Genomic DNA, 26,499 nt, shown 5'->3' with positions numbered 1-26,499 from the left:
TGCGGAGAGTTTTAATTCCATTGTACTGATTTGCAATTAAAATATTACGGCTAACCCACGGCACAAGGCAAATTAAGGTTGCGGTTATAAAATCATATGAAACTTAAAACGAACGTATATTTACACAGTAAAAGAAAACATTATAAAACCTGTATCCAATCCTGTAAAATAAGGAAACGTTTATCTCTCGTATTAACAACCCTCATTGGTATTTCTCACGCATTACGCGCTCGTTAGCATGATCGTAATTTAAGAAAATAATTGAATTTAAATGTTAAATTTATAAGCTTGTACAAATGAATGAAAATAGAAATTATTGAATTTGAGATCGTATGTGACCAGGCTGGCACATTTGGAAGGCTTTCTTAAAGTAACCAACGCTTTGTTTAAAATGAACTAATTTCTTATCATGTTGGAAATTAGCCGTATTGAAATGTTGAAGGGTAACCTCTGAGCCTTTTTAAGGGATCTCTGTTTTATTAGTTTTTCTAGGATTTTCCGAGATCAAGGTTGGGTGGGCGTACTTGCAGCGATGCGGCTATGTAAGAAAGGTAACCTTTGCTGATGCGATACCCTGATTGCCTGGTTAACTGAATAGTTCCTAACGTGAGCCACCGAATTATTCGTTTATTGTCTCCCCAAAATCATTACGTACGCGAAGAAATTTAAATAATTATTTTTAACGCTGGAGCCAAGGGAGAGACAGTAATCGAACCCATCCCATCAATAGAGCCGGAGAAGCAAGCGCGTACTCTGTCCCAGTCCCCGAACATCTGCTCTCAACGGAATCCCCGTTAATCGTTACAGTTAATAATATTATTTAATGGCGCCCATCGTGTAAGCCCGATTTACGTAAAATCAATCATACATAGTGAGATAAATCAAAAAAGTCAAACCATCTGAACGCGAGGCAATAATATCCTCGGCTGAAGACTTTGTACATCAGTGGTAACACTTACCCTACCAGGTAGGGTTATAGAAACTTAAACTTGTAATGGATGATACCCTATTTGGAGGAAATCTAAATAGCTACCTTTTGCAAGTTAATAGCCCTTGTATTTTAATTATTTGATTCGTTCTTGTGTAATAGATGTGCATGAGGTGGACTATAACGTGTCTATATCCACAGTCAACCATAATTGCAATCCTATTAGACCGAAGGTGAACTCCGTATACACAAGTGAGGCTCCTGCGGTAGATTGGATGGTATCGTGACTTAGGGTCAGGAACTTGCCAAAAGAAAGAATAAAACATTTTTAACGAATAGTTTTACGGTACGGCCATGTCGATTAAAATAAATTTATCTACTCGAGAACATAGCAAATATCAATTTCAGGCAATCATCAAATATTAATTTCTATAATAAAGCTCAAAGTAAATCAACACGGACTTGGATATCCGCAATGGTTCCTCACTATTGCGCATCCCTTGTATCCAACGATGATTATTAACAATAATTAACAAAAAAAAAAACATTAAAAAAAAACAAAAATAGTCAAGGCAACGGGGGAAAGTCGGGAAAGTAAGAGGTATCAACAGACTGATACGGCAAGGATTCCAACAACATATATTCAATTCTTTGCTCTATAAAAAAAAAAAAATCTAGGATTATTTAACTACAGATAAGTGAAAATATCAATAAATATATATCTTAATTATCGGTGTTCTCTACATACTCTCGGTTACATACACAAGTAGTAATTAGAGCATTATTAGTGTGTTCACTTCCCAATTGGGCGGACAAGAACCTAACAGTGCAGTTAGCGATCGGATCTGTGGGATTTGTGTCAAAGATATTAGGCCACTAGTTACCTGGGAGCAATTAAGTGCAGCGCTTAAAGCTCAATTCAAAGATGGCAGAAGCGATTTAGAAATCCGCTCAGCCTTATTTCAAAGGAAACAAAAGGTATCGGAAACTTTTGATAAATTTCTTGAGGAAATTCTTGCTATTGCGGGGAAACTATCAGATCCTGTGTCAGAACCAGCTTTATTGGAAGTATTGCGAGCCAATTTGTTGACGGAAACACAGCATGAAATTTTACATGTTTCAATATATAGTATTGCTCAGCTGCGTCACATAGTCCGTACAAAGGAAAGATTTTTACAGGCCATGAATGGAAATTCCACTAAACAAAGTTTCCGGCAGGGTCAACGTCCCCAAGTGCGCGAATTAGCCAGCGCCACGGGAGATCTTTCGGAAGAAGAGGAACACCTCGCTCCGGAAGTGGAGGCAATATCCTTGACCTGATGGAATTGTGGTGCATCCGACCATCGATATCAGGAGTGTCTGGGTGAAACCGGAAACTTATAAACCATCTTGTACTCGGTGTAATGGTCCAAAAAACTGGCGAGCCCGTGCACCACCGAGCTGACAGCCACCCCAGACAAGATTTCCGAAGAGAGAAGCCATTAAAAAGCGATGCCTACCCGAAGTTATCCACCTTACCAGAAATATCAATCCACCAGCGAGTACAAGAGCGGTCAAAAAAGTTCCAACCGCCAGTTCAAAATCGTTCACAAAAACGTCTGTCCGATTTTCGAATTCAATGTAAGCAAGAAAAGCCAGCCATTCTGGAGTCCGTTGTAAATAGCACGAAAGACTGGAGACCGTATGCCGAAGTGGATCTGTTAGGGAAGCAAGTGCGAGGCCTAATGGATACTGGGGCGACTATCAGTTGCATTGGGGGGTCTCTAGCCGCGAATATAGTTAAGGACACATCAAAATATAAACACATCCACGCCAGCGTTAGTACAGCGGATGGAAGTCAGCAAGCTATTGTTGGTCGCATAAGTACTTCTATAACTTTTAGAGGCGAGTGCAAACCATTTCGATTATGGATAGTGCCATCTCTTTCTCAAGACCTAAACTTGGGAATTGACTTCTGGAATAGTTATAACTTGTTGCCAGAATTTTTGGCAAATCGAAGTACTGTCTCAAACATTGCTAGTCTCGAGGTGACTGATCCAAACCAAGTGCCACTAACGCCGCAAAAAAAAAGATCAGCTGGCAACTGTAATTAAGTTATTTCCGTCCTTCACCGAAAAAGGATTAGGGAAAACTACACTGTTAGAGCACGAGATAGATGTAGGCAGCGCTAAGGCGATAAAACAGAGACACTACGCAGTATCACCGGCAATAGAACAGCTAATGTATACAGAATTGGAGAGAATGCTTTCTCTAGGGGTTACAGAAGAATCCGACAGTCCATGGTCATCACCCGTTGTCTTAGTTCGTAAGCCCGGGAAGGTGAGGTTATGTATAGACTGCCGGAAACTCAATGAAGTAACCATTAAAAACGCATACCCAATGCCTCTCATCGAGGGGATTCTCAGTCGTCTTCCTAGGGCCGAATTTATATCTAGTATAGACCTCAAAGATGCCTAATGGCAGATTCCGTTAGAGGAAAGCGCACGAGACAAAACGGCTTTTTCAGTTCCGGGCAGACCACTTTATCGATTCACGGTCATGCCGTTTGGACTAGCCAATGCTCCACAAACCATGTGTAAGCTCATGGATAAAGTCATTCCGCCATCACTAAGAAATGAAATCTTTGTCTATTTAGACGATCTTTTAGTGGTCTCATCTTCCTTTGAAAACCATTTTTCAGTTCTTAAAGAACTGGCTAATAGATTAGAAAAAGCTGGCTTAACAATTAACGTAGAAAAATTCCATTTTTGTAGAACAGAAGTTAAGTACCTTGGACATGTCATCGGGAACGGAACTATCCAAACTGATCCAGGGAAAGTGGAAGCTATTAAGGAATTCCCAATCCCTCGTTCGATCAAACAGGTGCGGCGATTCCTCGGCCTAACAGGATGGTACCACAAATTCATACATGATTATGCTGGGGTAACTGCTCCTATAACTGATACACTTAGACAGAAAAAGAAGTTTGAATGGACTACAACTGCTCAGAGCGCATTTGAGCTGTTAAAACAAAAAATGTGTGAAGCACCTGTTTTACACAGTCCAAACTTTAGCTAATCTTTTGCGATTCACTGTGATGCGAGCCATACAGGTCTGGGAGAGGTGTTGATGCAAACAGATGACGAGGGAAATGAGGTTCTAAGCGATCGGAATTAAATCAATGCCGTAAATTAAATCAATTCCAACGCAATTACTCAGTCACCGAAAAAGAGTGTTTGGCCGCCGTCATGAGTGTAAAAAAATTCAGACCTTACGTTGAAGGTCAAGAATTTTCCATTACCACTGACCATGCGACACTGGAATGGTTAATGTCGCAACCAGACCTTGGGTCGAGATTGGGGCGATGGGCAGGGAAACTCGGAAGGTACACATTTAAGATCTCCCACCGAAAAGGTTCCCAAAACCTTGTTCCTGACGCCCTATCGAGAGTTTTTACCGAAGATTTATCAGTTATTCAAATGGATGAATTTATAAACTTGGAATCTGAGCATTTCAAGTCCGAAAAGTACACCCAAAAAAAAAAAACCGAAAGTTTACATTTAATGAGCGTTGTATTAAAAGTATACTACAGCTAGTATCAAACTGTCAGTATTAATTCAAAACTAAATAATGTAAGGAGCAGACTCAATAGTGTTAAGTTAAGACTAAATAGTGTTAAGTTTATGTCCTGAGTTTAGTTTCTATACCGAAGTTTTCGGTTTTCGTTCCTGGTGTGAAGCCAGGATGCTCTGGTTTGGAACCTGGACATCTCGAACAGAAAAGGTGTTACGGCTTTTTAATTTTATTCGACGCGTTAGTATTTTAATGGTTTGACATTAGTGTATTTTGTAAACGACGCTGCGGTCTGTTTAAGGTTTGTTTGTGAAAATTACTTGTGAAAATTTTAATATTTGCTTGATTTGGGCTTGTAAGTACATTAAAATTGTGTCTTAGTGCATAACTAATGAGTAAATTCTTTTCTTTTTACTGACACCACCTTGAATTGCGCTTCAGATGCCGGAAAACTAAGGATCTTGCAATTGGCTTGCATTTTTTCTGACCGCGGCCAGCGCAATGTTAACTTCAATATCAGCGTCCTCGACCAAGCCTCGACCTACCTTCAGTAATTTATAAAAATGTAAAAAATATTTTTAATAATATATAAAAAGTACAAAATAACATTTTTTGAATTTTGTCTCTTTAATACGGAGTATAATATTTATACTGGCATTATACTAAATAGTATACAAAATAAACTAGCAGCCTAAATTTCAGTACACTGAGTGAGTATAAACTGTATACTCGTTAGTTTAAACTTGACAACTTCGAAAGTTTAATTTTTATACTTTCGAAGTCCATTAGCTTAATACTCAGAGTATCAAGAAATTTTTGACACTCAATAGTTTACTTTTAATGTAGAAATAGTTTACTTTCTATGATCATTTTTTTTTGGGTGTATAAGGAAATTATGGAGAAAATTCAAAAAAATTCCTCCCAATTACCGGTAGTAAAAGTAATAGATCAGTTCATTTACCGCCGAATGGAACACGCCACAGGTGACAAAATAGCCGACGATTTATGTTGGAAATTGTGGATCCCGGAAGGCCTTGTTCCTGAAGTTCTTAGACTTTGTCACGAACATCCCATGTCAGCCCACAGCTGTATAACTAAAACATTAGAGCGAATTCTACGCTATTATTACTGGCCAAATCCAATAGCTGCACGATCTGCAAGTGTAGCAAGCATCCAAACTACACGCTACGTCCTTTGATGGGTTAGACCCCGGGAACGGATAGAATGTTCCAAAAATTATATATTGACTTCCTTGGCAATATCGGTATTTTTGTTGTACTAGACCACTTTTCAAAATTCCCTTTTTTGAAAGCCGTAAAAAAATTTACAGTGGATGCGATAATTCCATTCATGGAAGAACAATTGTTCCATTGCTTCGGCGTACCGGAAGTTGTTTTGTCCGACAATGGATCCCAATTCCGCTCGCAAAAATTTAACGCATTGCTGCAAAAATACCAAATACGACATTCATATACCGCCGTATATGCTCCCCAGAGTAATGCTGCGGAAAGAGTAAACAGATCTGTGTTGCCAGCAATAAAATCGTATATTAGCCCTGATTAAACTAACTGGGATGACCAACTCAGTTGTATTGCTTGCTCGTTACGATCCAGTTTTCACTCAGCTATTAATAGCAGCCCATATCGCGTTGCATTTGGTCAGCAAATGATTACTAGCAAATGATTCAGTGTATCCACTAATTCGAAATATGGAAATGTTAGAGGATCGCGATTTTGTATTTAATCACGACGACTCCCTTAGAAAAGCGGCCCAAAAATCGATTGAAAAGCAACACCAACGAAACGAAAATACCTTTAACCTACGTAGTCGGCAAGTCTCCTTTCAAGAGGGTCAAGAAGTATTCAGACGAAATCATCAGATGAGCAACTTCACAAAGGGATTCAATGCTAAACTCGCTCCTACCTTTAAAAAAGCTAGAATTAGAAAGAAAATAGGAAACAATTATTATGACCTCGAAGATATGCAGGGCAACTTTATAGGCAAATATCATGCAAAAGACCTAAAACAATAAGATCGGTCCTATAAATAACTTCCTTATCACTCCAAGCGGTGATCACTCTTGGTGTTTGCTACCCCGAAGTGTGATGGGGGGGAGTGTTAAGGGGCGCTTGTCGCAAAATCCTTATATATTTCCGCAGCCTAAAAGCAGGCTTGCGGTCCTGTATCTTTGTCCAGACTCGTAACTGCCCACTTATTTTAGACCAAGATGTTAGGTCCGATAGCTATCGTTAAGCTAATTGAAAACAAGAAAGGAAGCTACCTTCGGCCAGCCGAAGCTTATATACCCTTGCAGATAAAAGAATGCTCACTCGGTGCAGTTTCAGGGATTCCAGATTCAGCGTTTTTATTTATTTAAATTTTGTTTTTAAGTAGTCAAGAGTCATAACGCCTACTTCCTACAAAGTTACAATGAATTTTCTTATATTTGTTTGAATATTCCTATGGGAGCCTTAAGATATAGTGGTCCGATCCGGCTCGCTCCGACATATGTACTACCTGCAATAGAAAGAAGACTTTCGGGAAAGTTTCATCGCGATAGCTTTAAAACTGAGATACTATTTCGCATAAAAACGGACAGACGGACAGACGGACATAGCTAGATAGACTCGGCTATCGCTGCTGATCAAGAATATATATACTTTATGTGGTCGGAAACGTCTCCTTCACTGCGTTGCAAACATGTGACTGAAATTATAATACCCTCTACAAGGGTATAAATATACGCTGATCGACGCAAAGTTGTTATAGAAATGTATTAACAAAACAAAAGAGAACGCTATAGTCGGGTTGGTGTCCCGACTATTTAATACCCGTCACTCAGCTAAAGGAAGTGCGAACGCTGTACTCGGGTTGGTGTCCCAACTAATAATCGTAACTCAGCTAAAGGGAGTGCGAGGGAGATAGATATATAAATTTTGATTGCGTATAACTTTTTAATGAATGGTCAGATTTGAAAAATGTCTTCTACATTTCGATAGGTATAAATATACACAACAAAATTGCATTTATACTTCTCGGAAATCTTTAAAGATGTGGGCGCAGGACCCATTTTAAAATCGTTAGTGGGCGATTGTGGGCGTTAGAGGGAGCGTGGCGCTCGGCTAAAATAAACTTGCGCTGCGTAGGAAGCCAAAGAATATGTGTGGGAAATCTCAACCTTCCAGCTTTTGTAGTTTCTGAGATCTCAGCGTTCATACAGACGGACAGACGGACATGGCTAGATCGACTCGGCTAGTGCCCCTGATCAAGAATATATATACTTTATGGGGTCGGAAACGCTTCCTTCTAGCTGTTACATACTTTTGCACGAATCTAATATACCCTTTTACTCTACGAGTAACGGGTATAAAAATGATAAAAAAAAACACGTTTTATCATTGCTTTTTGCACGTTTTTGCTCCTTTAAAAAAAACACCACAAATTTTTTAACTTTTTGGCTTTTTCTTCAGAGGTTTAAGGTGGAGGATAATAACAATTTTTATTTAATAACTACCCTATCCTATCTTATATTTGTTTTCTTAATAAATATGTTTTCTTTTAATAAAAAAAGGACAGAAATCAGGAGTATCAAAAGAGTGCGGACGTGTATGAGTCGGGCTCCGGAAATTTATCATCTTACTAGCGTTGCAAGGCTAAACAAACCCGAAACTGTGGCACAATCCGCGGCCCAGGCGAAGACACACCAAACAGGCACCACGGCATCAACACAGCCGCCCGAGATCTCCAGGAAAACACGTCGGCTTGTAAGCATCATTTAGCTAGGGTGCAGGAAAACCAAGAAAAATTATCCGAGCGAAAAAAACGTGGGAGAGAAAGCGCGAAAAACTAGAGAAGTACTGGATCAGCTGATCGAGCTTACAGGTTGACTAACGATAGTTAGAACGACGAGTGTCATAGCATTCAGCTTTTAAATTTACTCGTAGCTATAAACTAGGGCGCGATAAATAACTTTTTCAAATGCCTGGAGCAGGAGGAATGATGCGAACCCCACCAAAATCTAAGGAGGAGGCTGCGATCACCCCTCAGATAGCTAATAGAGGAAGAACCGAGTGCTCACCAGAACCAACGAAGAGCGACTTGATGGAAGTTCTTAAAAACGTGGCAACGAAAAGCGATGTTGGAGAACTGAAGGAACAGCTGGGAGGGGTTTCGGAGAAAATAGAAGCTTTGCAGGCAGAAAACCACCAATTAAAAGCCGAGAACGAGCAACTGAAACGCGACAGAATCACGGACAAAAAGGAGCTTAACAGGCTGGTTGAACTAAGTCGCAGCAAAAATATAATAATAAAGGGACTTAACAAAGAGAAAGCCACAAAAACTGGAGTTCAGCAGTTACTGCGAGACAAACTGGAGATCCCACAGGTTGAGGTGCAAAGCACGCGGATAATTTACGAGAGGTCAAACAATGTTGGCGTAATAGCGGAGCTGGACTCCGCATCCAAGGTCAACGAATCCTTACGTAACGGGAAAAAACTAGCAGGAACTGAAATATTCGTCGAAAAAGATCTCAGCATTGAAAAGCAGGAACAAAAACTAGTGCTACTCCAGCTAAAACGCCATCTTGCAGCGGTTGACAACAGCATCAAAGTAATGGACAGGGGAGATGAAATTAACATACAAGGCAAGTGGATGCACTATAACCCTGAAAAAACACTAATCCACAAAAGTCAACCAGCCGATTTAAATGCGATGTATGGAAATAAGATAAGCTCAGACGACATAGGCTACACATACCTTCTCTTGAAGGAGCAAAGTAAGCAAGGCCCCCGGTTTTGATCGAGTTCTGGCCGAGTTCTATAAAAACGCCTCAACGGAGCTAATTTTCCTATTAACGCTGGTGTATAATCGCATTTTTGAAGACCGTATGGCACCAGAGAGTTTCAAGCGCAACATAATTTTCCCGATCTTTAAGAAAGGTGACTCAAAAGCTGCTGCCAACTACAGAGGAATATCCTTCCTCGTCAGTGTCCAAAAAATCTTTACGTCGATACTATTAGAGAGAATATCCAAGTACGTAGAGCGAAACAAAATTCTAAGCAAGTACCAAGCCGGTTTCAGGAAAGTCTACTCGATAGTAGATAGCATTTTTACATTAACATCTACTGCAGCGGAGTTCTATAAAAAAAAGAAAAAAATGTACCTGTTTTTTATTGATTTTAAAGCAGCTTTCGACACGATCGACAGGAGGGCATTAATCCTAAAGCTGAGTAACCGAGGGATCTCAACCAAAATGCTCGAAGTAATTCAAAATCATTATTCAGAGAACCGCACAGCCGTATGGGATGGAAAAACCCTCTCTGAATGGTTTGAGACAAACACCGGAGTTAAGCAAGGATGTCTGCTTAGTCCCTTACGTTTCTCCTAATTCGTTGATGACATCACAGAAGGCCTACCGGGAGGAGTCTTATTTGCAGACCATCAGATTAAAGTGCTCATGTACGCAGACGACATGGTGATGCTGGCAGACAGTCCCGAAACGCTGCAAAATATGATCAATTACACCCACGCCTACTGTACCAACTGGAATCTCCAAATTAACCTGGACAAGTCCAAAGTTATGTGCATCAAAGATCCCAGGGGACGCCTGGCCAGAGATGAAAGCTGGACGTTGAATGGTACCGAAATTGAAGTAGTAAAAGAGTACAAATATCTGGGAACGGTCTTATCATCAAACATGAGCTTCAAAATACATCTGCAACAAAAGCTAAAGGATGCCAAAGTTGCACGGAACAGTACTTGGAGTTCTTTCCTGGCAAAGCAAGAAGTCAAGAGTAGCATTAAATACAAGTTATTCAAAGCCACAGCAAAAGCCATAATGTGTAATTCTGCCGAAGTCTGGGGACACACGTATTGCGAAGAAGTAGAAAAATTGCTAACTTTTCTCTTAAAAAGACTCTTTAGGTTGGCATCGAACACACCAAATTACGCAATTACGCTAGAAACAGGACTAGCCCCCCTCTTTTGCAGTACACTGAATAGTCACTTCAGCTACATCAGAAAAGTGATGTCCTTTAACGACAGGAGGCTTCCAAAAATTGTGGCATCACACATGCTACAAAGCAAATCGCAGTGCTTTCAAGAGTGGTGTCATTTAGCAAGCAGTGTTAACGTGCAATTCGACTGGGACGATCAGACCACTTGGAAGGACAGTCACCAGAACATACTCGAGGCGATAAACATCCAAGTGAGGCAACGAGCAGAAGAACAAGCAAGGCAAAGTGAGAGCCGAGAGCACTACAGAACGCTTGAGTACAATCTAGGCACGAAAAACTATTTTAGCGACCACTTTAAAATCTATGCTATTTCCACGATCTTCAAAGCTAGAGTGGAGATACTACGACTAAACTACGCGCCACATAGACGAGCCCAATCGGAGGAATGCACACTCTGTAACCGAAGAGAACGGGAAGACCGATTATACTGGGAAAAAGACGAGTTAGGCTACGTGGAATTCCAAAACATACTAAATGGAGAAAATTGGCCGAATCATCTTTGATAAATCGGTATAGGAGGCACCTTTGCATGCATGGGCGCTTTTCATTCGAACGATCTGGTATCTGGGGAAGACCCGGGAAGCCAGGTGTATTAGAATGGGAAGTCATCTGTATATGCACGGTGATCACCTGACGGTTTTAAAACCATGCTGATAAAAAAATATTATATCTTTTTTTAAAAAATGTCTTTATGTCAGAAAGTAATTTTTATATATGAGTTAAAAGAATGTAGTTAATTTAATTATAAAAAAACCAATCTTTTCTTTATTGAGTCTGATTAAGAACTGATTCTACTTAAGCTAAACAATTATTGATTACAACTACGCGTCGATCCATCGCTGCCACCGTCTCTGCCGCTGCCGCTTCTTCTGTTGTCGTTCCTTCTTCTGATTGGTTATTACTTTTTGTCGATGTCGCCGATGTGCAACCAATGACCTCGATAAAGTTCACACGGGCTTAGCCACGTGCGCTGAGCTTGCACCTTTTGGTCAGCGATCGTGGGAATGCAGAATAGCATATTCTAAAGGTTGATCGAACCCCGTCAAGTGCATACAACAAGAACAAATTTTATTGCATTGGTCAGAAATGCAGAATGGCATATTCCCAAAGTTGATCGAACCCAGCCAAGTGCATACAACAAGAACAATACGTAATGCATTGGCCAATAATTGTCTTACTTTTGTAATTATGGGTGTTAACTCTTCCCTCCTTAAACGCGACTGTCCTCGGTCGCAACGTAGTAGAGTATAGGTCCGGAATGTGGGGTTTTTCTTGCGTTTCTGGCACGGAAGCTGATGTACTCTCCGTAGATTTACGTCTTCGTAGTAGTTCCGCGATCGATCCTATTATTAGTAGAAGTAGGATGGTGGCGGATCCGTAGCTAACGGAAGATTCTATAGTTGTCTTGCTTCTTAGTTTTTCCAGCGCTTTTGTGTTGTTAATGTTGAGTTCCTTGACCATTTGTAGTGATAGCACTTCCTCTAACTTCGTCTTTTCTCCCATTAGTTGGAATAACGGAGGTTCTGGTTCGACCATGTTGATTTCCCTTGACTTATACGTGGTTTCGCCAATAGTTACCGTTGAATTACGGTATTGTATTACGAAGGAGCCTTGCAGTTGCAGAAATTTTCCGTCAAGCGAGACTGGCCCATTGAAGTCGTTTAGCAGTATGGTGCCTGGCAGTATTTCCTCGAAATCCGGAATGTGTTGATTGTTGATCATCTTACATTCTGGTTCTCGAAGGTTCAAGAGAGCGTTTACACAAGTATCATTGCTTAAATCTAACAAATTTTCTGAATTACAAATTGTCTTATCATTATGGGATTCGCAAGGTTTTATAACTGCGAATATTTGTCTCTTACATTCTAACAAATTTTCGTGTTTTATGTCATTGATTATTTGGGCTTTTTTTATTGCTTTGATTTTTAAAGTTCTACAATTATCTGTTTTAATGGTTGGGAGACTGATAATATAGATGAGGTCGTTGCCATTTGTGGCTAATTTAACTTTAGCAAATTCAAGTAATTCCTCTATGTTAAAAAATAAGTAATTTTCTTTTTTAAATATATTTTCTACCACTGTGGTTTCTGTGCTTGTGAATACAAAAGAATTTATTGTGTTAGATTTGGCCCATGTAATTGCGTATATAATGTTGGTTATTTCTTCCTTTAATAATTGAATTTTATACTTTAAAATATTTGCTTTTTGATTTAAGATTTCTTCCGAGCTCTGGGTAATTTTCAGTATTGCATTAGTAGCATTAGTGAGTTGGTTAATTTTTTGATTAATTAATCGGTTAATTATTACTTGTTTATTGTTGTTTTCTAATTGCTCATTTATTTTATTTTCTAAGATCTCGTAATCGTGGTGATCTGGAGATCCCGCCAGCCATTTCCATGCTGTACCTAATGCTTCTATTGCCCTTTTTTGTCTTTTTTGAGTTTGAAGTATGCGTAAATCGGTTTGAATCTGTTTTAATTCGTAGGAAAGATAGGGGTGTAATGGATGAGATGAGGTGAGTGAATGAAATGATCCTTCTAACTGTGCCAGAGTTTCTTCATAGCTGGTTAAGTTAAAGATGTGGATGATTTTAAATGTTCCGTCTTGCTTTGCAGCCAATCCGGTTTCGAGTGAGATGATTTGTGAGTTGGAATAGTCGAGGACTGTAGTTATCCCCAAACATGTTGGTAAAAATAACCTGAAAAATTATGTTCTTATATTATTCTTATGTATGATTTTTCCAGTTTGTGTTTTAATAGTGGTCATTTTGTTTTCTGCTACTTTTTCAGTTTTGTATCTGGGTGTAAGTTTTGTTCCTAGTCTTTTATCTATTTTTACGTGTACTGTGTCGCCTGGTTTAAAAAGTTTTGGTTGTATTTTGCCCTTATTGTGATATTGGAGGTCAGCTATTTGTTTTTTCTGAATTTTTTGTTTAATTTCTTCTCGTTTTCCTTCTATGTCTTCTGCTGAACTTGAGATTGTGCTTCTAAAAAATATGTTAATGGGGCTTTCTTTAGTTACGGAATGGATTGATTTATTATATTCCTGAACGGCTTTAAAGATTAAGTCCTCAAATGTCATGTTCCCATTGTCTTTTTTGAGGCACCGCATGATTTCGGATAGGGTTGAATGAAACCTCTCTATTTGTCCGTTACTTGTCGATGCATACGGAGCAGTCGTGTGCACTGATATTTTAAGTTCGTCCTCTAACATAAACTTGATTGCTGCTGAGCCAAATGATCGTTCGTTATCCATTATTATCCATTTCGGCATACCGAAAGCAATTAACATTTCCCTCAGCGGGTTTTTAATATCTTCAGATGCTCTTGACTCTAGAATTTTAACCTGGACATATTTTGAAAATTTGTCAATTCCTGTTAGGACTCTGTGTTTTTCTGTAATATAGATATCAATGTGGACTATTTCTCCTGGGTAATTAGGAATAGGGGTCGGTTGGATTTCTCCTTTTGGGGGGTGTCTATCGTATTTTGATTCTTTACAAGTTTGACAGGCTTGAACTACTGCTTGGATTTTCTTTATTGCTTGTGGAAAAAAATAATTTTTTAGGATTTGTATTTTATTTTCTTTTGCATCCCTATGGGCTCTTTTATGTTCGAGTGTAATTATTTCGTTTTGTTGAGATTCTGAAGTTACGTCGTCTATTTCGTTTTGAGTAAACCTTACTTTATATGATTTGAAGTATGTGGGGTAAATGTTTTGAATTTTTCCCATTACTTCTTCGGATGTAATGATTCCGTTTATGAGTTTAGGGTCAAGTCTGCTAGTTAAAATTGCGATAAGTTTTTCTTCTGTGTAAGTTTTCTGTTTAATTATATGTCTGTGGTATGTTGGAAATGGTATTTCAAAACTGTAGGAATCTGTGTCAGCTGTCAGTAAATATATTTGGTTTTTAAATACGTTAATTGGGGCTTCTACTGAAAATATGAGGTTGTGGGACGAGCTGTCGTCACTATGGACTGAAGCTGAGGAGCTGATTGAATTTATTTCAGCGGGGGCTCGGGATAACGCATCCGCTACCACATTAGCTACTCCGGGCTTGTACCTGATCTCGTGGTTATATTCACCAACAAGGTCTCTCCATCGTTTTAACTTAGCATTGTGATTATTTACGCTATTTGAGAAACTCAGGGGTTGATGGTCCGTGTATATTACCACTTTCGAATACCCGTAAAGGTAATGTCTTAAACTTTGCAGAGCCCAAACGATAGCAAGCATCTCTCTTTCGTTGGTTGCGTAATTTTCCTCGGTTTTTGACAGGGTGCGCGAAATAAACGTTATTGGCCTATGGTTTTGTTCCAGTACTGCGCCTATTGCGTAGCTTGAGGCATCGGTAGTCAGCTGGAATTCTTTCCCGAAATCTGGGTATGCGAGGGTTACGTCTCTGGAGACGAGGGTATTTTTAAGTTTCTCGAATGCTGTAATCGCATCCTTGCTCAGGTTAATAGCAGTTTTGCTTGACTTGGTCTTAGATATGCGGCCTTCTTCGCCTCTTAGGAGAATGGTTAGAGGTTTTGCTATTTTTGCGTAGTCTTTTATAAACCGCCTGTAATAACCTGTCATGCCCAGAAAGGAACGGAGATCCTTTAATGTTTTCGGGACTGGAAGTTTTGTAATTGCTTTTATTTTGTCTATGTTAGTCTTAACTCCATTTTCTGATATTGTATACCCCAAAAAATCTACCTCGTTTTTGAAAAAATGGCATTTTTCTATTTGGACTCTCATGTTTGCGTTTTGTAGAGTTGAAAATACCTTTTCAAGATTTTGACCATGGTCTACTTCGTTTTTGCTAAAAACTATGATGTCGTCTACGTATACATAGCAAATTTTCCCTATGTATTCCCTCAGTATGTCATCTAAAGCTCTTTGAAAAATGGATGGAGAATTTTTTAGGCCGAACGGAAGTCTCGTAAATTCATATTTTCCGCCATTTACAGCGAATGCGGTTTTTTCTATGTCCGTATCTTTCAATGGTATTTGATGGAACCCACTCTTGAGATCTAATACTGAGAAATACTTGTTGTCACCAAGTTGTGCAATAATTTCACCAATTTCGGGGATCGGATACCGATCTGAGATAGTGACTTCATTAAGTTTCCTATAGTCGATTACTAATCTGTACTTTTTTTCTTCGGACTGACCGGACTTTTTCGGAACTACCCAGACTGGTGCATTATATGGTGATCTTGAGGGTCTTATAATGCCGTCTTTTAGCATCTCATTTATTTGTTTTTCTACTTCTTGTTTTAATGATATTGGGTATGGGTAGTGTTTTCCGTAAACTGGGGAATCTGACGAAGTTCTGATCTCGCCTACTACTTTAGTTGTGTACGCTAACTTCATATCAGGATCTGCAAAGAGAATTTTGTGACTTTGTTCGAGGGTATTTATAATTGATTTTTGAGACTCGGTCATATGGCTGATTTGCGGTCCAATTGTATTTATAGCTTGGGTTGTTAATTGGTGAATTTTAATTTTGCGTTTATTTCCAAGAATTAAAGTGTCGTTTTTCACATCTATAATTGCTCCTAGGCTTTTCATTGTGTCATTGCCTAATATGCCATGGAAGGTTTTCAGTGTCTCTAATAAAAAAAATTTCATGGGTGTATCTGAGATGTTGGGGAGTTTAAGTATTGCATGTTGTGTTATTTTAGTGACGCCTCCGACTGAGCTAACGGAAAAATTTTCCTCATTTTGTTTTGGTTTTGGTACTAATTGATTTTGAATATAATTTTGATTTGAGCCTGTATCTATTAAAAATTTTAGTATTTTTCCGTTCCCCGTAGTTACTTTAAAATAAGGTAAGGAGGAACGATTTATTCTAAAAAATAAAGCTCTGACATATCTATGTATTCCTGCTGCTCAGTATCATTTTGCCATACGAATTCTTCCTGAAGCTCATTTATATTATTTTCTTCTACTAACTGGTAGTATTCCTGCTCTGAGTTTGGTGTAACCTCTTCTGAATTTGGCTGTGCATTATATTCTGCCTCTGGTTGGATATGAAATTGTCTTGGCATTTTATTAGAATTTGGGACATTGGCCGTGCTGAGGGGTCTTTTCCCTGTCAGATCGTTATTGGCCGGCCTGTTCATATAATTTATATGACGCGAGCGAACTGACTGATCGACGTCCATAGGCACCGGTTTCGGTTGCGGTCGTGGGGGAGGTTTTGGTGTGCTGTTAGATGCTACTGCACTGGCCTGGTTTGAATAGGGTTGTTTATACGATTTCAATTGGTTAGCCTGATGAGTTGGGCTTGCTACGGGTACCCACTGGGTTTGGTTTGGGTTATGGTATAGTTGTGGGTGAAAGTTTTGCTTGACGGCTACAGTTCTATATTGTTGTTGGGGTTTGGGAGGTAATATTGGTGCCCTTGCTAAATATGAAGTCTTTGGTGTCTGACTGTTCCTAGTGTTTTGATTCTCGAGCAAACTACACAAATGTAGAGCGTGTCCTAAATCGTGAGGCTCCTTAATAGCCAGTAATTGTGCCAAATTTCCGTTAAGGCCTCTGACGAAAGTGTCTAAAGCCTTTTCTCTGTACATAGCTGTAAGAGATTGCACAGTTTCCTGTGAGGCATCTAAGTTGGCGATCTGGTTTAAAATCAATGACAGCTGTTGATACACTGCCTGGTAGTAATCGACTATACTGTCACTACCTTGATTAAGAGCATAAAGCTGGTATTCCAGAGTCTTTAGGTCCCTCTTGTCCGCAAAATGCGCTGTTAGGCATTTTGATATAGCCGTCCAATCTAGGGGTGTGTTATATGATTCTAGAACTGCATCTGCTTGACCGATAATTTTGTTTCGGATTGCTAGTAAAATTCCGTAGTATTTGGGTGAGCCGATTCTGATTTCGTAGATTTTCAACACCCTTTCTACGCTTTTTTTCCATGAAGAGTATTCGCTTTTATTTCCTGAAAAATCCCTAAGTGTCCGTACGATGTCTGGTAATTTATCTAAGTCACTAAGGTTGTGCGATAGTTCTCTTTTAATTGTTTGGTCTGCATATTTTGAAAAATCCTTATTAGGGTTAAGTATTTCTTTCACTAAGTTGCTAAGATTTGCCTCTAAGACAGTTTTTATTTTTTCTTCAATATCCCTCTCAGTCATGATTCGTGGATTTGAGTTGTCTACGGCAAGATTTGCTAGTCTGTCTGCTAGATCTTGGTCGGGCATTTGGGAATATATGAGCACTAAAGAATTGAGATTAGATTTCTAATTTTAATTACTCAGAATTCGGAAGTTTGCTACTTAAATAATTCTGAAGTGGGTTTTTGATTGCAGTGTGGATTTAACAATTGTTGTATGTGAATGTTTTTTAACTATGGTGTGGATTTTCCTTAATTTCTATTCGTGTAAATGTGGTTCCTTTCAATTTAGAATTTTTCTATGTTTCAATAGATTCTCTTAAAACTATTCTTACAGTAAGATCATATCTCGGCGTGCTGGCGTGAAGACAGGCTCGGCAGATTCCGGTTTATCCTGCACTGTAGCGATTCCTCCTCAGTGCTGGTTTACTGTGGGGCCTCCTCTGTACTCTATTCACGTTCCCTTCGAACGGGTACTAAAGGGATCACGGCGATGGTGTTGGCCTGATTAAGTCACTAGGCAAAAGTCCTTTTTTAGGAGTGATGGTTTGCGGCGTTATTAGTAACGGCACTTTTTCACTTCCGGGTCTCACTTCACACGGATTAGGTTGAGGTTTGGACGAAACGTCAGAATTTTTTCTGAACTTCGCGAGACGCGGAACTTGTAACCTTTCGCGACTTTTAATCAGGTCCCTGTTCGGGCGCCAGTTAAAAGAATGTAGTTAATTTAATTATAAAAAAAACCAATCTTTTCTTTATTGAGTCTGATTAAGAACTGATTCTACTTAAGCTAAACAATTATTGATTACAACTACGCGTCGATCCATCGCTGCCACCGTCTCTGCCGCTGCCGCTTCTTCTGTTGTCGTTCCTTCTTCTGATTGGTTATTACTTTTTGTCGATGTCGCCGATGTGCAACCAATGACCTCGATAAAGTTCACACGGGCTTAGCCACGTGCGCTGAGCTTGCACCTTTTGGTCAGCGATCGTGGGAATGCAGAATAGCATATTCTAAAGGTTGATCGAACCCCGTCAAGTGCATACAACAAGAACAAATTTTATTGCATTGGTCAGAAATGCAGAATGGCATATTCCCAAAGTTGATCGAACCCAGCCAAGTGCATACAACAAGAACAATACGTAATGCATTGGCCAATAATTGTCTTACTTTTGTAATTATGGATGTTAACTTATGTATTATGTCAACCCCCAATATTTTTTATTAAATAAAAGATCTACTACTACTACTAATAAAAAAAATATTCTGAATATTTTTAGGGGGTTGACTATAATGGGGAGGTGGTGGGTTGGTGGTGTTTTTCAACCGTAAGGTTTTTTAAAGAAGTTCAAAAATCCGAAACTCTATTTGTGCAAAGGGAGTATATATTATAATTTTCAAGGCCCTAGCTTTAAAACAAGAGAGAACGCTATAGTCGGGTGCCCCGACTATCAGATACCCGTTACTCAGCTAAAGAGAGTGCGAAGGAGATGGAGATAAAAGCTTTGATTTAAAAAATTTCTTCTACATTTCGATAGGTATTTTTCAGAGCTTGCAAATAACTGTTAACCGATTTTCCTAAGGCAGTTTAATCCTATCCTAATTTAATCCTATTAATTTACAAATCGCAAAAATGTTAAATTTCCTATTACTTTACATTAATTTTTCGATCGTTTCTATGGCAGCTATATGATATAGTAGTTCGATCTTTGTAAAATTAAAATCGAAATTCGGAAATATTTAAAAATAGTCATATCCCAGAGTAGAAGAGAATGTAATAAAAATCAACAAAGATATAATTTGTTTTCCTATCAATTTCCATTTAATTTTTCGACCGTTCCTATGGCAGCTATATGATATAGTGATCCGATTTTTAAAATATTTAATTCGAAATTCAGAAATATATAAAAAATAATATTCCCAAGAGTAGAAGGTAATTCTTGAAAAAACACCGAAGCTAGAATTTTTTAACGTTTTTTTTTCCGATCGTTCCTATGGGTTCCTATCCGGTCGGTTCCGACATATATACTACCTGCAATAGAAAGAAGACTTTTGGGAAAGTTTCATCCCGATAGCTTAAAAACTGAGAGACTAGTTTGCGTAGAAACAGACGGACGGACAGACGGACGGACAGACGGACAGAAGGATAGACGGACAGACGGACATGGCTAGATCGACTCGTCTTGTGATGCTGATCAAGAATATATAGACTTTATGGGGTCGGAAACGTCTCCTTCACTGCGTTGCAAACTTCTGACTGAAATCATAATACCCTCTGCAAGGGTATAAAAATGGCTCAAAGCATTCCAACCAAGCCTATTCCTACAAAATGGATCGAGCGTTCCTTCAAATCTTTCGAAATATTTTGAATAGTTAGGAATTGATTTAAAGCTACATAAACAAAATTTGAAACTGCTAAAGGAGGTTTAACCTGTTAAAAAGCTCTAATATTTCTTGCAGCTTAAAAGATTCGCTTCTTATTACGTGGATTTGGTTATTAATTACTACATAAGAAGGATATGCCAAAAGTGGAGTTTTGGGATCGTAAATTATTATATAAGCAATGTTACGACTGAAGCATTACTGAACAGGTCACACATACACACTCATACATTCACAAAAGACCGTTTTCCTTTACAGACCGAGCAAAGTAGTCAGTAGAAACCGAAACCGAAATAACTCTGAAAAAAAGGGTTTTGGTCTGAGCGTAACATTTGTTAAGCAAAAACCCTTTTAAGGGGTTAGCTCACTCCCAGTTGTCATAGGGTTTTTGTGACAGGTTTTTTCCTAACACTTTGAAAAGGTTGACCAAAACTTTCAAGCTCTGGTATTTTTAAACACCACAAAACTGCATTTTTACTTTTCCGAAATATTAAATTTTTTAAAATTGTATATAAGCGATTGTGGGCGTTAGAGGGGGCGTGGCACCCTTTTGAAACAAATTTGCGCTGCGTAGAAACTCCTAGAATCTGCATGCAAAATTTCAATCTTCTAGCTTTTATAGTTTCCGAGATCTCAGCGTTCATACGGACAGACAGACAGACGGACAGACGGACATGGCTATATCGACTCGGCTAGTGACCCTGATCAAGAATATATATACTTTATAGGGTCGGAAATTCCTTCTATCTGTTACATACTTTTGCACGAATACAATATAACCTTTTACTCTACACACAAAAAAAAAACTGTGTAAAATTAACATAAAAAAATAGTTTTTCACTATTTTCTGAATTTTTCATGTATTTTGTTGTTTTATTTTTTGGGTCATTGAATAGTATTTAACAATTAAAATAGTAGAAAACCTATTTACGAAATTTGCATGTATTTTGTTGTTATATTCATTTTGAAAGTTAATAGTAACGTCTCAATTAATATCGTAGCAAAACTATTTTATTTGTTTGCGTGTATTTCGTTGTTTTATTTTTTTGGGCATTAAATAGTAACACCACAATTAATATCGTAACACAACTATTTTTTTCCTTCATATATTTTGCTGTTTTAAAATTACGATTATAAATTGTATGTCAACTATTATTCTGGACTTAGGGTGGTTAGAGCATCCGACTCATAATCTCTGGGTCGTGAGTTCAAATCCCGCTTTTGCAGATGATGTTTTTCTTTTTTTTGTTTTGTTAAATGTTGATTTCAAGTCTATAGATTATCCTCTAAGAAAATCATTCTTCTGTGGATTCCCAGCGGAGGCAAAAAACCTGATTTGTAAGTTTAAGTATCTGTGAAATGTAAGTGTCTATAAATAACTTCCATATAAATTTACATAACAAATTAAATTAAAAATAAAAAAAGTTAAAAACATAAATTAAAAAAACAACAATTTTTTTCGGGTTATATACTATTTTGTAGGTCATCTACTATTTTATAGGTAATCTACTATTTTTTGGGGAATTTTCTATTTTTTATGGGTTGGGACAGTTTTCACTATTAAATAAATGATTTTACATAGTTTTTTTTTTTGTGTGTACGAGTAACGGGTATAACTAGAGTTTATGCCAAAAAAACGGACTTTTTCCCCATAGTGCTTTCGGTGAATTCGTTAAGTGACACTTATTTGCTGCATTCTGATTTAAGTTTTAGATTTAGTTTATGGTGCACTCGGAACAAAATGCCACTTAATCAAAACAAATGTCAGTGGTCCGTATTGTCATGTATTTACGATCACCCACTCCTTGATCTGAACGAAATTATGGATCTTGGGGTCCTTTTTGATAGCAAATTCCTTTTCAATCACCACATTAATTACATCCTGCCCAAAGCATATGCTATTTTCGGATTTGTCAAACGAAATACTGACCTGCTTAGGGACCTGTACTCAAGACTGTCAGTGTTTTCTGCATTTGTTCGGTCAAGGGTGGAATATGCTTCATTTATTTGGAAACCCTCAAGCACAGTGCACAGCAATTGGGTTAAGCGGCTTCAAAAAAAATTTCTGAAGTTTTCACCGTTGCATTTTTCTGAACCATTTCCATCTTACTCCAGCCAATGTCGCCTACTACATACTTATAGTCTTAAAGACAGTCGTTCAATAGCGGGCCTACTCTTCGTGAATGACTTAATTATTGGTAACATTGATAGTCCTTTCCTTTTGAGTTTAATTACCTTTAATGCCCCAGCCAGGAATCTCCGTACCATGGTCCCCTTTTTTGAAAGTGCTGCTAGGACCAATTATGCTCGGAATGGGCCACTTTTAAGGGCTTTGCGTCTATTTAACTTCCTACCGGCTAGTAGCTGTAGTTCTTAATCTTAGATTTAAGTTTATAACCTACTAGCCAGATAAGGATTTAATCCATTGGCGGAATAAATAAATAAATAAAAACATAATACAAACGCCCTTAAGCGTGACTATTTTAATAGTAGTTTAACTATTAAATAGTACGCAAAGCAAAAACAAATACACGACCGACTATTTTTATTGTTAAATTACTATTTCTTATAGTTATTGAACTATATTCATTGGTCAACTTTACCAAGCAAATTTTTTTGTGTGTGTGTTTGTCACTTGTACGGAACTTTTAAAAACAGCTGTTTAGCAAGCTATGAGAAAGACTTTGAATCGAAAACAATACCAATGCTCAGCTTTCAGTTGAAAATTTTATCTGGAGCTCTCTGGTAGACCACGTAGGGACTGAAAATCTCTAAATAAAAATTCACTTTTAAATTTTTTAGTTTCCACCTAAAATTTTCTAGTTTCTTTTTCCGTGAAGTTTAGGTAAGTATGGTGACAAATCTTTCGGGAGCTGTTTCTATAGAAAAACCGTCCTATACAGCATCAACGACATAATGTGCGGCGGTTTTGGATGCGGTCCTTATGGCTACGGACCTTCGGGGCCATGCGGTCCCTGGTGTGGACCTTGGTGTGGCCCTTGCGCCTTTTCTCTTGGAGACTGTACCTACTCGAGTTGTGGCGGACCCAAAGGCTGCGGGCCGAGCGGACCCGCCTGTTGGCCGTACGGCCTGTACACCTGCTAAACTTTAGAAGGATTTCAGGAACGTGTGAAAGATTTCCCCATGAGGTGTAATACAGGGTAGAACTCTGTTCTTGGGTGGTGGGGGCTGTGCTAATTGAAATTTTCTCAAATCAAAGTATCCAGCTTTGGCAATAAAAATTTCCCCGTCGCTCGGCAGATGCGGGTGGGAAAGGACCAGTGCTGCCATTTTGTCCTTTTTCCGGACAGATCTGTCCTTTTTTTAACGGCTTTATCCGGAAAAAATTTCAAACATCCCCTATCCGGAAATCTGTCCTTTTTTCAAAAATAAGGTTTTGAGTGTTATTTTTGCTAGTCGAAAGTGTATAAACCTGTTTTTATATGCTAAAATGCCTTTCTAACCATCATTTTTATAGTTCGGCTCTTAAAAAATAATTTTTTTTACAAATTATTAAAGAGACGTAAAGCAGTCGATGGATTTTCTTTATGGTACGATTTTTTCTGTAGCAAAAAAAAGAGGAAAACACTTTAAAAATTTCTCAATTTTTACTCTCTGCTTTTTTGTCAGAAAAAAATTTCAACGACTCTTATTCGGGTTTGACGCAGATTAAATTTTTTTGTATTACCAATATAGTTACTTGAAATGCTTTTATTATTTTAATAATTTTAGATTATTACGTATACGCACAAAAATTTACCATGGTAAAATGATCAAACAAAGAAGGTTGTGAGTCGGGAGCAGTAGATCATTACATAATTGAATTTTATTTAAAATCCATTTATACTAAGTAAATATACAACCCATTGGTAAAAACAGAAAAATGGAGGCGCATTTACTTTTGTCCTTTTTTTTGTCCTTTTTTTAAATTTTTTGTCCTTTTTTTCGCTGTTTTTTGTGGCTTATCTGTCCTGTTTTTCAAGCTAAGCGATGGCAGCACTGGAAAGGACGCAGCAGTTCAATAAATCTTGCACAAAGCGGGCCTGGCGATGGGGTTTGATTGAAAACCAAACTGCAATTTGAATTCTTTATCCGTAGAGGAGTCTCTTCAGTTGCAAAAAGAGTATACGTATTTTTTGTAGACAGTTCTGGCATGAATTTCCGTTACCAAAAACACATGAAAAAATGCGGCTATAGGGTTACTCTATTACCCGTTACTCGTAGAGTAAAAAGGTATATTGTATTCGTGCAAAAGTATGTAACAGCTAGAAGGAAGCGTTTCCGACCCCATAAAGTATATATATTTTTGATCAGGATCACTAGCCGAGTCGATCTAGCCATGTCCGTCTGTCTGTCCGTCTGTCTGTCTGTCTGTCTGTATGAACGCTGAGATCTTGGAAACTATAAAAGCTAGAAGATTGGCATTTTGCATGAATATTTTAGGAGCTCCTACGCAGCGCAAGTTTGTTTCAAAAAGGTGCCACGCCCCCTCTAACGCTCACAGTTTTGAAACTATTATGAAAATAGTAACTGATATGTATTCGCTTCGTCAATACCTATCGATTGGCCAAGTAAAAAATTGCCACGCCCACTCTAACGCCCACAAACCCAATAAACGCTTAAACCTGGCCAGCGCCTACATTTCCGCCTTTCATGACCAGTAGTACCAATATCTGGCGGTAGATGGCGCAATACAATATACACTAGCGCCATCTAGGAAATGGCATTGCGTTTTTTTCTGTGGTCACTCTAATTCACATTTTGTTAATGCAAATTTTAAATTATTTGAAATGGGGCGCGCATTTTGTCTCTTTTTGCTCGTATACGTTTTTCACAAGTGCATTTACCTGCGCTAGAGAGAGACGGAAGATGTGCTAGGCAGAATTGAAAGTTCTAGAAAGCCTCTTCTAGAAAGAGATCCCTGGGTAAAAATCGAGCGGCGAAAAACATATAAGAAGGCATATTTCTATTAAGTTGTTTAGCTGAGTAACGGGTATCTAATAGTCGAGGCACTCGACTATAGCGTTCTCTCTTGTTTTCTTAATAAATATGTTTTCTTTTAATAAAAAAAAGGACAGAAATCAGGAGTATCAAAAGAGTGCGGACGTGTATGAGTCGGGCTCCGGAAATTTATCATCTTACTAGCGTTGCAAGGCTAAACAAACCCGAAACTGTGGCACAATCCGCGGCCCAGGCGAAGACACACCAAACAGGCACCACGGCATCAACACAGCCGCCCGAGATCTCCAGGAAAACACGTCGGCTTGTAAGCATCATTTTGGCCACTTTTGGCCACACTATTTTTTTTTTGCGTCTAGGGTGCAGGAAAACCAAGAAAAATTATCCGAGCGAAAAAAACGCGATAAATAACTTTTTCAAATGCCTGGAGCAGGAGGAATGATGCGAACCCCACCAAAATCTAAGGAGGAGGCTGCGATCACCCCTCAGATAGCTAATAGAGGAAGAACCGAGTGTTCACCAGAACCAACGAAGAGCGACTTGATGGAAGTTCTTAAAAACGTGGCAACGAAAAGCGATGTTGGAGAACTGAAGGAACAGCTGGGAGGGGTTTCGGAGAAAATAGAAGCTTTGCAGGCAGAAAACCACCAATTAAAAGCCGAGAACGAGCAACTGAAACGCGACAGAATCACGGACAAAAAGGAGCTTAACAGGCTGGTTGAACTAAGTCGCAGCAAAAATATAATAATAAAGGGACTTAACAAAGAGAAAGCCACAAAAACTGGAGTTCAGCAGTTACTGCGAGACAAACTGGAGATCCCACAGGTTGAGGTGCAAAGCACGCGGATAATTTACGAGAGGTCAAACAATGTTGGCGTAATAGCGGAGCTGGACTCCGCATCCAAGGTCAACGAATCCTTACGTAACGGGAAAAAACTAGCAGGAACTGAAATATTCGTCGAAAAAGATCTCAGCATTGAAAAGCAGGAACAAAAACTAGTGCTACTCCAGCTAAAACGCCATCTTGCAGCGGTTGACAACAGCATCAAAGTAATGGACAGGGGAGATGAAATTAACATACAAGGCAAGTGGATGCACTATAACCCTGAAAAAACACTAATCCACAAAAGTCAACCAGCCGATTTAAATGCGATGTATGGAAATAAGATAAGCTCAGACGACATAGGCTACACATACCTTCTCTCTAAAGCAAGACTGTCAAAAAACTAGAAAAAAACTAAAAACAGTACAGCAGCCAAAGCTCTGTCAAGCAGAACGCAGATTAACTACGCACTGCCATACGTGGAAATAAATGAGCTCGACGAACCGATACGACTCAGCGAAGTCCAAGATGCAGTCCGAAGGAGCAAAGTAAGCAAGGCCCCCGGTTTTGATCGAGTTCTGGCCGAGTTCTACAAAAACGCCTCAACGGAGCTAATTTTCCTATTAACGCTGGTGTATAATCGCATTTTTGAAGACCGTATGGCACCAGAGAGTTTCAAGCGCAACATAATTTTCCCGATCTTTAAGAAAGGTGACTCAAAAGCTGCTGCCA

The 26,499-nt window shown here is 38.7% G+C and overlaps 1 protein-coding gene and 1 long non-coding RNA gene across 3 annotated transcripts in view; one reads left to right on the top strand and one right to left on the bottom strand.

Annotated features, from left to right (window-relative positions):
- Positions 1 to 26,499, bottom strand: part of LOC138912040 (uncharacterized) — a 189,583-nt gene that overhangs the window by 150,442 nt on the left and 12,642 nt on the right. The window lies entirely within an intron of this gene.
- Positions 22,622 to 23,269, top strand: LOC108062258 (uncharacterized). The gene is made up of 2 exons (XR_001770164.3): positions 22,622 to 22,830; positions 22,889 to 23,269. It is a non-coding gene; the product is annotated as an uncharacterized lncRNA (long non-coding RNA).

Source organism: Drosophila takahashii, chromosome 2L, assembly GCF_030179915.1.
Source record: "Drosophila takahashii strain IR98-3 E-12201 chromosome 2L, DtakHiC1v2, whole genome shotgun sequence".
NCBI classification, from domain to species: Eukaryota; Metazoa; Arthropoda; class Insecta; order Diptera; family Drosophilidae; genus Drosophila; species Drosophila takahashii.
This window is presented reverse-complemented; position numbering and strand designations above follow the sequence as displayed.